The sequence below is a fragment of the Zonotrichia leucophrys genome, chromosome 4A, assembly GCF_028769735.1.
Source record: "Zonotrichia leucophrys gambelii isolate GWCS_2022_RI chromosome 4A, RI_Zleu_2.0, whole genome shotgun sequence".
NCBI lineage: Eukaryota > Metazoa > Chordata > Aves > Passeriformes > Passerellidae > Zonotrichia > Zonotrichia leucophrys.
Window position 1 is genome coordinate 6341082 of NC_088174.1, and position 16493 is coordinate 6357574.

Consider the following 16493-nt stretch of genomic DNA (forward strand, 5'->3'; position numbering starts at 1 on the left):
AATCTTAAGATTAATTAACTTCTGTGTTCCTTCATTCTTCCTCTGTGTATAATACTGTTTTATTGACATGTAAATTTGGGGGTGTGGGGGAAGAAATCCTCAGAAGTTCAATATCTTTTGCAGCAGAGCAGGAAAAGTAAAGGCGAGGTCATGCAGAAATTCAAAGCAAGGGAGTCACAAACGAATATATTTTCCATACACGTTCCCAGAACTCTGCTTAAATGACTGCTGCACATATAAGAAAAGCAAATCCAAATGAATGTCAACCAGATATTGCCTTTTCCTTCACCTCATCTTCGTAAACACAGGGAGGTAATTTCTAATTAAACTTGCCCTTCCTCAATTGAAAAATTAATCTGCAAGCACAATTAAGACATCTTTTCCCATATCCCTCCCACACAGAAAATGTTGGTAATTTTGGTTCAAATACAAAGGGCTCCTTTAAGCTCAAAACATTTTTTCCTTGCCCAGTATGTGCATTTACAGTTCTCCATCAATGCCACTGTTAGATGTTTGATGTGTTGCTATAGTTAACTTCAATGTGTAGAACTTTTTTGAACTGTTCATTCTTCTATGCTACAGTTTCCTTTGCTCAACAGAGATTTATTTTTCTTTACAGTTATTAGAGTACTTCCACCTTATTGTTTTCCACCAGCCAATTTCTATCACCTGTGAGGAAGAAATCAAGAAACAATGAAAGTACACTAAAAATACCACCAACACTGGAGGAAACTATAAATCATGTTTTTGTTTGATTTCTCTGGTCATCTTATTTTATGACTACATGGAATTAGGTGCCATACACATATACTGAGATTTTATTTAAGCACAAAATTCATATGGCTAAGATGGGTAACTACTTGTAATGTTTAAACAACTTTGATCAGATCAAGCTAGGGGCTTTTTTGTTTTCTGTTTCCTATATTAGTGTAATTAATTTAGAATATTTCCACCAGCAACCAAAGAGATTTTGCTGAAAATGTTACAAAATACCAACAACAACAAAAAAAGAAAAAAAAAAAACACACCAAAAAACCCAACAACCAAAAATTAAAAGCCATGAAAATAGTTACCATTTTTGGTAACATTTTTGGAGAATATGCAGAATGGATTTAAATATCTTTAAGCATTTCTGCATCTCACATTTTGAACAAGAATATCAAACAAACATATTCCATCCTGGTCCATATAGACACTCCAAGGTGCAGCAAATCTGCAGCCAGTGAAGTGCTGTGACCTCTCCTGGTATGAGTCCAACCCCAATGCCATTGCAAACTTCATCAGCCATCAGTGTCACAGCAGAATTTCACAGCAAACAGTGCTCAGACACAAATCATGATCCAAGTTCCAGGCAGATGCTAAAGTGGCAGCAAGCCCTGAAAAGTCTCATTGAAAGAAGAGGCCTGTATGTTCTTGTAGAGCTAAAAATATCAGAGTACACTATCTAAACACACAAAACCTAGAGGAGATGAGTTATTTGACTACAAGGGACAAAGTCATAATGAAACACTTTCTTCTGGGCATACCAAACTCTTTCATTTAAAAAAAATAAAAAAAATAAAGCCTAAAATGTGCTTTCACACAAAATTGTATTAGACAGTTGTCTGTTGGCAAAGATGCCCACAGACTGCTAACATGTTGGCACCTTTGTCAGCTCCAGTCTTTATAGTGTCTTTCAGCCACAACCTCCTTGATTTAAACATTAGTGCTTCTGACCTTCAGGATTATGTAAAACCATATTCTTTACCTTCTCTGCATGCCAGGATATGTCTTGTCTAGTGTTAGAGGGTATTTTTTTCACTGCTTAATCAGTGAAGTAACTCTCCAAAATAGACAGAGCTCTATTTATTTGGCAATTATGTACCTGGGGAAAGGGAATGTGGGAATACATCCTTTGAGAGCTACAGAGGGTTAAAAGTAGGGAAGTACTGAAGAACAACCATATGTGTCACAGAAAATTAACACCCTCCATTAATCCAAGGCTCTAGCTATATCCTAGATGTGCTTCTATCTTATTCCTAGCAGATAATTTCCAACTGATCTTCCTTGTCATCCTGTACACTTGTATTGGCAGCAATCCCCTTAATGCACAGTTAACCACAGATGGCAGGACTCCAGCTTCAGATGCAAGATTTTGAGATATAACATATAAATAAACCTTGAAGCACCCTAAAGCAGAGCTGTGAAAACTTGTTAGTGCTACTTTATGTATTTAGCTTGAAAGGCAGTGCCATTCTAAATAAGGATGCAGGGAAGGACAACATGATCGTACATGGAAGCAACAAGTCTTTCTGCACATGATTTAACTCTGTGTTTAGTCTCAACTTGCTCATCATCCATCAGTAAAAAGATTATGATTCATATACATAAAAATAAAATTTTCAAATAAACTACTTGCAGTTTTTCTTTTTAAGAATGTTTTTTATCAAAAATAATCACTCAGTGAGTCCAAAACCAATAGGAAAAAAAATAAGTAAATATATAAAATCTAAATGAGATGAGCTATTTAACAGCAAAGGAAAGAGAAAGAATGAAATGTTTTCTTCTGGGAATACCAAACCCTTCCATTTAATAAAAGAACCAAAATATTGTCCTTTTACATGAAATTCAATTAGGCTCCTCCATAGGGCTCCCTTTAGAACTCTGAAGATAAGATTTCCATCTGCTCTTACTGTCATGTTACTTAGAAATCTGCATTTCATTTTTCATTAAAAAACAGCATCACAAATTAGAATAAAATGGGCTTATGTTAAGGATTTTGTATTTATGATTCACAATAAGGAAAATAATCAAGCAGCTCACTGCTTTTGGGGAAGTGGACAAGGAACTCAGTTTGCAAAGCATTACAGGAAATGTTTGACACAGAGCAGCTGTGGCTGCCTCCTCTCTGGAAGTGTCCAAGGTCAGGCAGGACATTGGGGTTCAGAGCAGCCTGGGACAGTGGGAGGTGTCCCTGCCCATGGCAGGGGGCTGCAACAGGGTGACCTTCAAGGTCACTCCAAACTCAAGCCTGTCTATGATTCTGATTATGTATTACCCTTTATCAATTAAACAACCCTTTATCAATTAAAAAAAAGTATCAAAACAAAAAATTTTAAATTAAACTGCAAACAACAAAAACAAATTGTGTGAGTATATAGAAGTGAAAGTTCTATACAACACAAATTCATCGAACCACTTGAAGAGTTCTCAGTCTCCCTTTGATTCTAGCACCAGTACCACCTTGGTGTCAAGCAGAGGTTTAGTTCCTGGGAGATTTACTTACAATTAAGAGGGAAGAAATTAAGGTTTGTTTTGTAGTTTGCTTTTTTTTGTTGTTGGTTTTTTTTGTTTGTTTTATTATTATTATTAAGAGGGTTGAGCATTATCAGCAAATCCAAGAGCTGCTAGAGAGAAACTGATACCCTGGTATAGAAGCTTACAGAAGAACCACCAGGAGTTGTCAAGCACAAATCCAGGTTACAAGAATACTACTTCAGTTGCAGAGAAATATGGAGATTTGTACTCCAAACAGTTTTCCAAGTGGGATATATGTGGTCTTGCATGTTCATAATAAATGGAAGTAATGTGTAAAAATGCAGCATAAATAGGGAATTTGGTCAGAAGAACCTTGCTCTCTGAATTGGAAAACTCAAGGTGTGCACTTAGCATGAATAAAATATAGAATTCATAATTTTTTATAATGTTTTCTTAAAATATGAGGCAATTAGTTAAGTCTCATTGTCATGGAGCCTTTCCACACTCTTATTCAGTAAAGAGTATCTTAAACATGGTCTACCCTGCAGGCAGTCATTATCTTATGACTGCCTCTTTTGCACTTGTGGTTATTCTGGTGGATTGAGAATGTTCCAGTTACACTGCTGTTAATTTATTCTTCCTGTTTGGTTGGATCATAGATCAGCATCATTGGTGCCCTGCCAGGCAGCAGAAGAGCAACAATATCTGGCAACTAAAGAGATTTAAAATAATTGGTGGCAATATACCAGCTCCAAAATGACTGAAGGTCTGGCTCCTGTTCAGTTGTCAAATGAAATGTTATCTTAATTATAGGGTCTAGGCTTTTCTCTGAGCATAGTAGGATGGTTTTTTTCTCCTTTTTCTCTACAGCCACTGAATCCCAACTGTTACAGGATTACCTTTTCATATCTTAATACTCCAGTCAACACAGTCATAGAGAAGCTGCCGCTTGAGAAAAAGAAATACAGAAAGGATAATTTCCAGAGGTAAACAACATAATGAGCTCCAACTCTGCAAGTAATACAGAGAATGCTCCCATGAACTGAGAATATTGGTGTTCTCTCATTTCTATGCATCATTTCAGTTTATATAATTGCCAAATTTGTTAATTAAAGTCAGACCTTAACAAAAGAAAAAAAGTAGAAATTGAACATTGTAGTGTTTCATGAATAAAATAGGACACTGTACTGGTCCAGGTACTTTATTCCAATTTCCCCCATCACCAGTCTTGCAGTACTGCCACTTTCCTGATGTCAACAGACACACTCAAGATTCCCACCACGTGCATACCAGAATCAGAGTAGATGGTAGGGAGGAATTTTCAAAGTGGTAATACATTCATGGGAGAATTTCAATCACAGACCTTCTGTGCTGACTTTCACATATTTTTCTACACCTTAAACTGTAAGGAATTAATAAACGAAACACTCAGCTTTGTTTCCTCTATGAAAAATCTGGCTTCCCATTGCCAGGACTAGCAGAGCTGGGGGGTTTCAGATACTTCTTGTATCTTTCTCTTCAGTCAGTCTGAATATTTGGCATATCCCTCAGGCTTGAATATCTCCTACAGCAGTAACTCAAAACCATTATTAACAGGGTAAAAACATTGTTACATGCAAATTATTTCAGTCTAACTTGTGTTAAAATCATAAAAACACTTCTGTAATTAAATTCTTCAATGTTTCATAATGCAATATTGTTTGGGATAGAATGAGAGAATGTGGGATAGATGGGCTAAAATTAGCAAATCAGACTTCTCAATACAGAAGGGTTAGAGGGAGTTCCAGTCACCACAGGTTAGTCAAAATCATTAATGAAACTAGTAATAAATAATATATTCTGTTATTTTATTCCATAAATCATGGACTCTCACTAGAACTACTAATCCCAAAGTATTGCCAAACCAACTTTGTGTAGATTAAGACCCAAACTACTTCAGTTTCTGCTCACAAATGAAAAAAGTACAAGGACAAAGGATTCTCTGAGACCAAATAGATCCTCTGTAATTGTATTATTGAATCAACAACATAATACAGCAAAAGAGATTTATAGATGAAGTGTAAAGTCTGCTTTAGAAATGTCACCTTGATCTAAAGATTTCAGGTGATAAAGAACTTTGGAAATTTGTTCATACAGTTGCTGTTAAAATTTGGTCCCTATTTCCAACTTGAATTTTTCCAGACATTGATTCTTTTATTGCTTTTATCTGCTAGATTAAATCAGATAAAAACAATAAATGATTCTTGATTTGAGAAAATTAGGAATAGCTGGAAGATGATGATGCAAATACCTCAACTCAGCTTTATTTTTTGAGCAGAGCACATAGTGTGGAACTGCAAAAAATATATATCCTTCCTTTGGAATGACAATTAATTTGATCAGCACAAGAGACAAATTGTCAGTAATTTCCTATATGCTGTACAGCAGCAACAACTGTTTAAGTGATAATGAATCACCTATTCAGCCTAAGCCTATGAAAATCCCACAGAAAATCGGAGTAATAACAGCCACAGAAAATCTGAATAACAACATCTCCACCAGTGCCCACATTGCACATTTGGGCAATCCACATCTTCTCTGCACTATCTACTTCTTTCTAGCAGACTTTGTGAAATGATTGTTTCTTGGCTCTGTACCCATGAAAGGCATAGTACTCCTGCTCTTCAGGGTTACAGCAAATACATCTGTGATAAACATCAAGTTCAGTCTGGGGCAGCTCACAAAAACTGGAACACAAGCAACAGAAAAGAAAAATTACAAGTGAGGAAAAGAAGAAGTAGTAACAAAATGAGTTTCTTGTACAGTGCTGGTCCTCCCATGTACTTCATCTAAATGCCATTTCTTTTGGCCTTCCCAAATGACAGAAAAGCACACCTAAGGCTTGACTTCTACAAAAATCACGGTGTTTTGATTAAAATAGCTACAACTTCAATGGAGGATGACTTCTCAGTCATCTTAAAGCCACTGACATACTATTGTGCATATATAAAATATACATATATATATAATGCTGATTCTCCATTAAGTTCTGTAAAGTCATGTCATATAACACCAGGTGATTTCTATGGCATTTTCTAACACAAAATGATTATCTATTGTGTGTTGCACTGCCTTCTTGCAAAATGCTACATTTTTAGTATGTCCATAGGCAATAAGAAAGCAAATTACGTTACCTGAGGGGCGGTAGGCTCTGTGCTCCACTGCCAAAAATGTAAGCAGTCATGCACACTTATGAAATAGATTTTTTCCCATTTCTCCCTTCTTGGGGGCAAAAAAGTAAATTAACAAAAAATGCCAGCTTCTGCAGCCTGCAAAAATTGCTTTTTTAAACTTCAATTCTTGTTATCTTTGCAGTTCCTGGAATAAGGATCCCCTCTCATGCAGGGTAAGTCCTGTCTGAGTGCATCACATCGCACAGCAGCACGTAACCCCCAGAAAGGAAAAGTAAATGTCATCTCACACCCCTACAAAAGATGTAGGATTTTTTTCTGGTGGTAAATCCAGATAAGGAGTTTAACAGCCTAATTCATAAACACAGAGGAATGTTTAATATCTTTAGCACCTGAAAAATCCCATAAGAATACAATCCCTCTAAGACAGCAGTTTTCACTACAATACACAACAAACCCCATGCGGTGACTTTTATTTGCAGGCCTCCTCCTGCCTCTCCATGTGCCCCAGCTCTTGTGAAAGCACTGGACCTGGGAAATAGGTCATGCCTTGCCTGGGACCCTGAGGGACACCGAGCATCCCCAGGGCCCTGCACAGGTACAGGTGTGTGCAGCTGCCCTGGGGAACCCATCCTCACCCACAGGCATTCCTTGTTTCACGGCAGAACTGCAGCTGCCCCCACAGAGCAGGTTACTGTCCAACCCTTTAATCTTTATTAGTACAAATCTCACATTGAACACAGAGAAATGGAGGGGAAAACCACACACACATGCTAGAAGTCTCTGTTATTTTATGAACCTTCTACAAGGTTCCCTCTCAGAAGCACCCACTGTACTGTGGTTCCCTCCTCTTCTTGTTTTGCAATATTTTCCATGACCTATTACATGAGAAAAGGAGCGCTAAACTTCAAAAAATGAACTGTTTCAATCTTTGTCTTAAAGTCTTACTCTCACAGCTTATTAGTCATTAAAAAACTACTAGATTATGCTCACCACAGTGCAGATATTTTACCATGTGGAAATAACTCTGCTGGGTCCCGCACTTTATTTGGACTGAAACCTGAAATAACTTTGAGACAACTGCACTACAGCCCATTGAATTTCACCTTGTGCCAAAGAATTAGGCTTCATTCCTAGACTCCAGACTCAAATTAGAATTTGAATTTTCTTTGCCTAATGCTAAAATCAATGAAATAATCTGTCTCCAGAATGAGATTTGTTGAAATGGAAAATAAGAGGCTCTCTATTGAAAATCTTTTACATGTTAAATCTAATAAAACTAAACAGATATCCAATCTAAATTACACCAGTAGGACTTGGGCAGACTATGGTTAAGCTACAGCAAAATAAAATCTAGAAGCCTGAAAATTAAAGGACTGAGGAAATACTGTTAAATACTTGTCTGCAGTAAAATGTGGCCAGAATTCATTCATAGGTTATATACCTATTCTGAACTCCACAGAGGAAAATCTGATACACATGAGGTCAATAAAGGACTTCACTCAAGCAAAATTTAATTTTGCAGATCAGAAATAGCAAGGGGAAAGAATGACTTACTGGAGAAAATATTATACATTCTTTTAGTTGAAAAAGAAATTAATAATTTGGAACACTTTGTTTAAAAAAAATGTACATTTTATCTTTAACTTCAGTTGGAATGCATTGTGTGTCCTCCCTTCATACTTGGAAGGAACCCCAATTGCTTTGAAGCTCATCAGCCTAATGAGGAAGTCCATATAGCTCAGGCAACTGCTGCATACTTAGCAGCTCTTGAAAAGGAGAACCATTTATAAACTTAAAGGGATGGTTATTCAGACATAAATATAAATTCACTTACTAGCTCTGCCTCTGACATGACTCATTGGACTCTGAGTGCTACATTTTGATATAACATGGGAAGACATTACTGAAGTTTTCTTGTTTTAATTCACTGCAGCAGAGAACATGATCTATCTACAGCAAAAACAAAGACACAGCTTCCATCAAAGTTTTTCAGTCTTGGCATCAGATGTGTTCAATTACTGCACCATCTGAATGCTTTAAGGATTTCAACACCACTCTAGCAGCCTGAATAAAGGACTGCACTTTAAATGATTTACCAATGGTTTAATAACAAATAATAAATATTTACTGTATTTTATTTCTTGCCTTATACAGTATTTAATCTTCTTTTGAATGCCATAAGCTTGGACAAAGTCTCATGTCTGAAAAAAACAGTAAAAGTGTCATTTTCTATTGGTACTGAAGCACACTGTATTTAAAATCTACCTCTGGGAAGATGTAGATATTAAACACAGTTTAATAGAAACCTGTAATCCAGTTAATTCCCTTATACTCTAAATTTCAGCTTCTAATCACATACAAGAAACACTTATTTAAACCACTAGTAAAGTCATGAATTTGGATCACATGAGGGGAAGGAGAAATATAATGTCTGCATGCTGCACACTTCATGAAGTATTTTTGCTGCCTGCATATTCACACATTTCCATTGCTTGGGGTTTTTTTTCTGTTCTTAATTACACTGTAGATAAATTTCTTAAGAGAAAAAGAATTTGGAAGGAACAGACCTCTCAGAGACAAGGGCAACAATTAAGCTGGAAATGCCTGCTTTTTCTTCAGCATAAACTGAAGCATAATTATGCAAGTGATGTTGCTGCCATACCATTTCATTATCTGTGTGCCAGCATAGAGGATTTCTGTTCCTTTTGGATGGAGGTACCCGAGTCAATCTAGGCTGTGCCAGCATGGAAAAATCTGAAGTTGCCCAGTAATTGTGAATGCAAATATAAATAGCAGAAAATCAGAAATGGAGTATTTATAGATGTGCATGCTTCCTCAATACCCACGATTATCTGGAGATAAAGACTAGCAGAGTTATCCCAAAGTGCATTTGCAGGATGCAGTTTCTTTCTGGTAACTTCAGAGGCTGTTGTATTTCTGCTTCCTGCAGTGCACATAAAATTTAACTCTGAAGTTTGCAGACCATGAAAAAGGAAGCTAAAACAAGGTATTCCAGAGTCAGGCAAATCCAGAGTAAAAAGGGCAAAGAAGGGCATGTGATAAAATGTCACTCCAACTGCAAAATAAGATTTTTAATAAAAATTAAAAATAAGTATTAAATATTTTCAAAATAAATTCAGCTTCACTCCTTTGATCTGGGATGACTACTTTCAATATTACAATATAAAGCTTCTAAGGTAGCATTATATACCTCACAAATTAATGAGGGGTGAATACTAACTGCCTTGTATTTTTCCATGTATTCAAACAGTTTTCTTGTTTTTATGTGTAAGCAGAGGTGTTTGCAGAGATACTGAAGACATTAATGGACATTTTCAACCTCCAAAGTAAACTGTAGGAACTTTTTAAAAATCTGTAGAACTTTTAAGTTTGCCTAGTCCTCAATTTGCAGGTTAAACATGTAATTAAGTTACAGCATTCCACAGACGCCACCATGTAAAACAACCAGAGGAAATAAAAGGGGAGGAGAAAACAAGGAAATTTCATTTTACATACACGGATAAATAGATGGCAAACATAGCCATGAAAGCACATTAGCAGAGAGCAAAAGCACAGGGAATTAAAAGTAAAGAACACCATCTGGGTATCCTGGATGGTGTGACGGTTCCCTCCCCTCAGTCCAGCTGGCAGGGGCTGGGACATGGTGCAGCTCACACTGCTAATGGAGCTGAGAGGCTCAGCCAGCTCGGGGCTGCCCAGAAATCTTCGTGTCTGGCTGCAGCAGGAATGAGGGCACTGGCACTTTCTGTGGCCAAAACGCAGTTCCTGTGATTCAGGATCACTTTCCTATCCCTTCAATCAGCATCAGATCAAGCCCTGAAGGTAACTGGCTTAGCAACACCCATCATTTTGAATTAAATTCTCTTTGAGTTGGTCACTTCTTTTAAGGACTAAATTCATAAAGGAGCAGATAGAAGGAAAACAAGAATGATTTTTCATATTTGCTACCGCAAAGAAAAAGTCTCTAAGCTCTTCTCTGTGACCATTATATTCAAAGTAGTCATAAGGAAATTAAAGTACAGCTAGGAGAATTTATACTGGATTTTGCCACATTTTCTAATTAGGGTAGTTGATAGGAGTCACCAGGGACACTGTGATACCCATCATTGTATGATTTCAACAACACCTTGGAGAACTTTAGAGAGAAAGCTTTAGATACAGTCCCTTCTGATTCAGGAAAAGATGATGGAATGGTTGGAATAGCACCACTCCTGACTCAAAATCTCATGCCTGTCACCTCCTGGGGAAAAAACAAATGGTGAATATTTGGTGAGCTGACTACATTTTCCACAACCAACACACAAAATACCATTCCTTTATCACTGTGAATTTCAGCAATTTTGCTTTAAGTTACAATGCAGCTGTCCTCATTCTTCAGTAATATTTTTCTCTTCTCCTTCCTAATTATCTGTTAGAATAATTACCATGTCATGGCTTGCAGTCTATCCTCAGTTGTAATCACTGGTAATTTGTCTGAGAAACAGACAGCAAGTTCAAATTTTGCAAGAATCTGAGGACTAGGACGACCCCTCCAGAGAAAACAGCACCATAGGATGGTCTTTTATCTGAAGCTATTCTTAAACTTTCCAAGTGGCCACAGTTAACCTGTTATCATTCCAAACATGATAACAGACTCCCAGAGAGTCCATGGCTCTGCCTGAGTGTCTTGCCAAGGCAGGATGGAGCTGTTGCTAACAGCTGCTGAGGCTGATGTAGGTGATAGTCTGTTCATAAAAAACTACCTTTTGTATTTATTTATTTGTACTGTCCTTGCACCCAGGAAGTGAGACATAAACACACATCTACGATTAAATAGGTGGAGCAGGGGGCCTTCGTACCCAGCCTGTGCTGACCAAGATCAAACTAGCTCATAAACAAGAGGAAATTTTTCTCTCCTGTGTACTACATGACAGTTCACAGCAGACAGGCTAAGTTAGCCAAGAGTTCTTTCTCACACTGAAATATATACTGCAGAAATTGTATCATTCTGTCCATCACATTTCATAGTGTTCAGCTATAGCCCAATAAAATGGATATGCAACCTGAATATGCCAAAAAATTCCTCCTGAGAAATATTTTCATTAACTATTCCTGAAATAGAATGTGCAAGTATAACTGAACCAGCAGCTTTTTCCAGAGAGAAATCAAGAACCATTGCCAAATGATGTGTCAATTGATATGATCAGGAACTATATATCCAATGACAATAGCATACAATTATCACCGTTTAAAGGTTATCTGGTGCCAAATGCTATTAAAATTCTTTTTAAAACCTCAGTTTAATACAGATGTTAATGTGCAAGATATGTTGGCACCCTTTAACAAACTTCCAGTTTGAGGTTGTCAAGAGTGTCAAGGATCAAACAGAGGTTAGTGCAAATTCCAGGCTGTCAAGAAATACCTGACAGAGAAAAAAGAGCAAAATTCTGCAATCTGTTTTAATTTGACACTGATGGGTTTTACCTTGGAAAGAACTAAAGTATGCAGTAAGGTATTTAAGGCTAGATACAGAAAATGCAGAAGTTATTGTGCTACTAACAGGTATTTACAGATTCTTATAAATGCATGAACCATGAGCAAAATAAAACAAAAATAAGTGGATTGTAGAGAAAAAAAAAACCTGAATGGAAAGTTTCTAAGCCAGGATGTGCTGAGATGAGGGAAAGTACTTAAAGTTTCAAGGAGATGTAATGCTCTTTTTGAGATTCAGAATGCACAATTCCAATGCAATTGTTTCATGATGCCATTGAATTTAAAGAAAAATCTAGCAATGATAATTCTACAGAAAGACATGGAAAATCTTTGCCATCTGAAGAGTAATCTTACTTTGGCTTTACAGGGAACAAACAGAGGGTTTTTTTGGTTAGATTAAAATAGCAAATGCCCCTTCACATCCCCCAGTTTGTTTTGTCTCTTCATGTGTTCTGAAATCAAAAATCTGACAGTGTAGGGCCAGAAGTATCTTTATTTTCATATTTGATGGTCATTTCTTTCCTTAAAATCATGATGTTGTTTCCCTTATTTTGCTATCTAGAGGATGTACGAGTAATCAATATTATTCTAAGCACTGAATAAATAATCTATTGAGAACTATTTAACATGCTTATTTCTCATCTTTTTTTCATGCAAATCTCCCTTCTTAATTATACTACAGAATATAATCCTTTTGTTTCAGTACTCCCCTGAAGCCACTGAAAGAAAACTGAAGGCTGCCATTCTCCAAGAACAAAGTTTTAGTCTTAGTTACATTTTATGACTCCTGTGAGTTGGAGTAGGTGTTAAATCTGTTCTTGTAATATTAAAATATCCACATGCTTATGACAGTTTAGTTGTCTGTGTCACACTAGAATTTCTTTTAGTTGTCTGGTGCTGACTGGCCATCCTACTTTACCATAAAGATTTTAGTTATTCCCTTCACATTTGAAAGTGCTGGTAGCTACAATGAAGTTATGTCCTTTGGTTTTAAGCTTTTATAAAGAAAAAAAAATTCCCATCCCTACTCTTAAAGTATAGAGAAAAGCTTGAAAGACACCAAAGATCCAACACCCAAAATCAAGGATAAATTTCTACCAATGTAATGTTTTTAATTTCATTAGTTTGTTGGATTTTTTTTGCGCCTGATTTCTTCTGAATGCCTCAATTTGACATTGCCAAACAAAAGTGTGCTTTGCATTTACCATCAGCAGCACTGTCCTTCACAGAGACTGTGCTCTTCTTGCAGTGCCTCAACAGGGCAGCTTGGTTTTAGCATGTGCATATTTGTCTTTAGATAAATCATTGAGCTCCCTAAAGAGGGCTCTTCTCCCTCTGAAATGCAACAAGAGGCCAACGTGTGCCCTGGACGGGTTCTCATCACAGAGACCTGGGAGGTGGCTCTGAGAGCTGCATCCATCTGCCACGAGTAGCTTTGTCTGAGATCAATAGCAGTCCTGGTAATTAGCAGCCCAGATAATCAGAACCTAACCTGGGTCTGTCACACCCTCTGCCTCTGTCAGTGAGTGGACACCCTGCCCTGCATGCAGAGTGACATTTCCATGAGGATAAGACTGTGACACTGCAAACAAAGCCCATGGAACTCCAAGCCTGAAAAGCAAAGCTAAGCTGTACATGCCCCTTTGGGACAGTTCCACAGCTTTAGAATAAAAACAAAAACACCCTAGAAATACATAAGATAGGGTTTGAATTTGGAAGAGAAAAATGCCTTAGAAACTCTTCTTTGATTTTTGCATCACCACTGGTTGACTTACTGGAGAGAAACCAGTAGAGCTCAAAGCCTTATTTATTTTCCACAGAAATTTTTCACAAAGTTTGGTGCTGTCCACAACTTTGCACTTAAAGTTTAAATGCTCCATGTTTAAAAACTTTCTCTTTCTTTGCTTGGAAATGCTAATCCTGCACTGATAACTTTCAGTATTCACTCATTACCAGTGCCACTGAGCCTAATTGATACCTTATAAACAAACAATGACTGCAAATGGACATAGTTACAATGGTACCAACTTCACTTTCAGTAAATAAATTATGTTTATAACTCTCAGCTACATAATACCCCATAAGCAGCAATCCCCATGTGCCTTCCCTGCTGGGCAAGACTATTAATCCTATTTCAAAACAAAGTCACCTAGGGAAGATGGAACTAACCCCAGAGAAGGCAGGTTCTAAGTGTATGCAATTGGATCTTTGTCAAACCATTTCATCCTTTCACTGTGTTAGCTCAGAAAAGTTAAGCAGGCAATCCCATCATCTCAAACCTAAGGGCCCACTGAACCCAAATATCTTCCCTTTATTCTGCTTTTAAGTAGCAAGAGCTTTATCCAGTAGAGATTTTATTTTTTTAAGCTTAAAACTGATTCTAGATTTTTACTTTAAGACAGCACAGTCAGCTCAAGATGTCATTGGCACCAAGCCACTCAGAGATATTCAAACCTCCTATGGGCTGCGCTGGCACATGTACAGTACACAGTGTTTTTGTTCAATAAGTTCTTAGCACAAAAATGTAAAAATTAGGTGCTTCTGAGTATTATAATTTACAAAAAGGTTCCAAGCAGCTAATTCAAATAACTTCAGGATTAGAAAATTTATCTCTCCCAGTGTTGAAGTGGTGAAATGAGCAATAGCTCATAAAGTAAAAGTACTGTTGGAATCCATTCATTCCCCTATGACCTTGTGTTGGCATTGAACTTCAGCTGGCACTGAGATGCAGAAGAGAACCAACAGTGCTTACTGATGAAAAACATAATGAATGCAACCTGCTTTCTGGAATCTTTTGTACCTTGTACAAATGTTCTGATTTCTCATTAATTCTGTTGCTTCTCTGTTAGTGCAAAGAGACTAATTTTTAATAATTTCAGCAGCTTTTTATATTGCCCATATAGCATGCTTAAAGTTTAAAAAATTATCATGATCCTGATATAAATTCCACAGCCATTAAGCTGTTAATATCCAAAAAACTAATTTAAAACTACAGAACTCATTTTGACCTGCAACACTGTGAAAACTTATTACAATAGATAAAAAATTATGCCTTGAAAAATCATCTGTTTTGTAGCCTACTGTAGCTGAAATAGACTTCTACTAAAAAAATTAATGTATTCAAACTAAAACTTAAGTGGCCCATTCTCATTTACTGCCTGGGGTAATTAGATTTTTTTTTTTTTTAAGTTCAATTACATTTTAAAAATACTGTTTGTTTTCTTTCACTGATATAATGAAATGGGGATAAAGATCACCTAACGTTCCAGCCAGAGGGCTCTTTTAATACTTCTAAGATGAAGAGCACATAGATGACAGCAAGAAGGAAAAGATGGCTTTTTGTACTACCACGAAATATGCCAAATACATGACTAAGAAGTTGTTAAAAGGCAAAGAAAAATTGTTGAAACAAATTGGGTTTTAGGCTATGTGAGCATGCTTCACTAGGAACATCCTTATTATTTTTAGAAATAGGAAAGTATCCTAAGCTTTGAAAACTAAGATAACAAATGCTATTGAACAGGAAGATATTCTTAATCTCTAAAGACTTTAATTGATGTCAAATAATTCCATAGGGTCTATCAGGCTCTGTTTCCATACACTCAGCCAAATCTGATTTGCAATACAATTCATTTTATCCAAAAGAATAACAGAGGGGGCTAATTTTACTGGTCTTACCAAATTTGGATTAACATACTTGTACTGAAGTGATTTACTGATTTGAAATGTTACATCACTAGGATTGCACACAACCACACAGAACTCAACTGTCCTTGAGTTATTCAAAGGTCAGAAGTGCATCAGACTGGTTATTGGTTTCTCAATGGAACAAAAGACAATAGGAACTCAATAGACAGCAAAAGATAATAGTCTTGCTCACTGTGTTTTTTGTTACCTATTTTCTATTTTTATTTGAATAGAGCACAGCTTTGTGAGCTGAAAATAAACACTTGAAAGCTTCAGTACTGTGCTAATTTTATCTTAATGTCTGTTTAAAATTTAGTTGCTGGTCATGGTCTGTCATATAATCAACTAAGGAAACTAAAATTTAAAGCTAGATGCTAGTTTTTAACATGGAACAGAGCTATCAATTCTAATAGAGTCAAATGAAAATGTCCAGAATGATAGAAAGGGAAAATGCTTTTAAAAAGACACTAATGTAACTCCCACAATTTGAATAATTATCTGTAAAGTTAAATACATTTGCATAAAATATTTTTCTTTTAATGGTACCACTGAGAAATTATTAGCTTTATAACTTTGGTAATGTTCAGAGACAGCTGTGCCTCTGATCTTGCCCCTTTATGAACACTATTAATCAGCATAATTTCTGACACACACACCAAAAAAAAAATCCAGAAGGCAATTAAAATTTTTGGGCCTTTCTAAAATATATTTACAGAAAAATCCACTCCACATGTACCTAAGAAAATCAGTGAGTGTTGTATGAAGCAGACACAACTCTGGGGTTTCTGAAAAGCACGTGAGTGGCAAGGGCAGGGAGAGATTTCCTCCATCAGTGCCCTCCCCAGCTCAGGCTGAGCTGTACCCTGTGGGATTATTCACCCTTTGGGCTCCTGTTCCTACCTT

At 36.7% G+C, this 16493-nt stretch overlaps 1 long non-coding RNA gene across 1 annotated transcript in view; it reads right to left on the reverse strand.

Annotated features, from left to right (window-relative positions):
* Positions 1-453: 453 nt before the first annotated feature.
* The window catches only part of LOC135447960 (uncharacterized), a 92634-nt gene continuing 76594 nt past the window's right edge, over positions 454-16493 (reverse strand). The window contains exon 3 of the long non-coding RNA XR_010440357.1: positions 454-669. This is a non-coding gene — a long non-coding RNA (uncharacterized LOC135447960). The remainder of the gene's footprint in view (positions 670-16493) is intronic.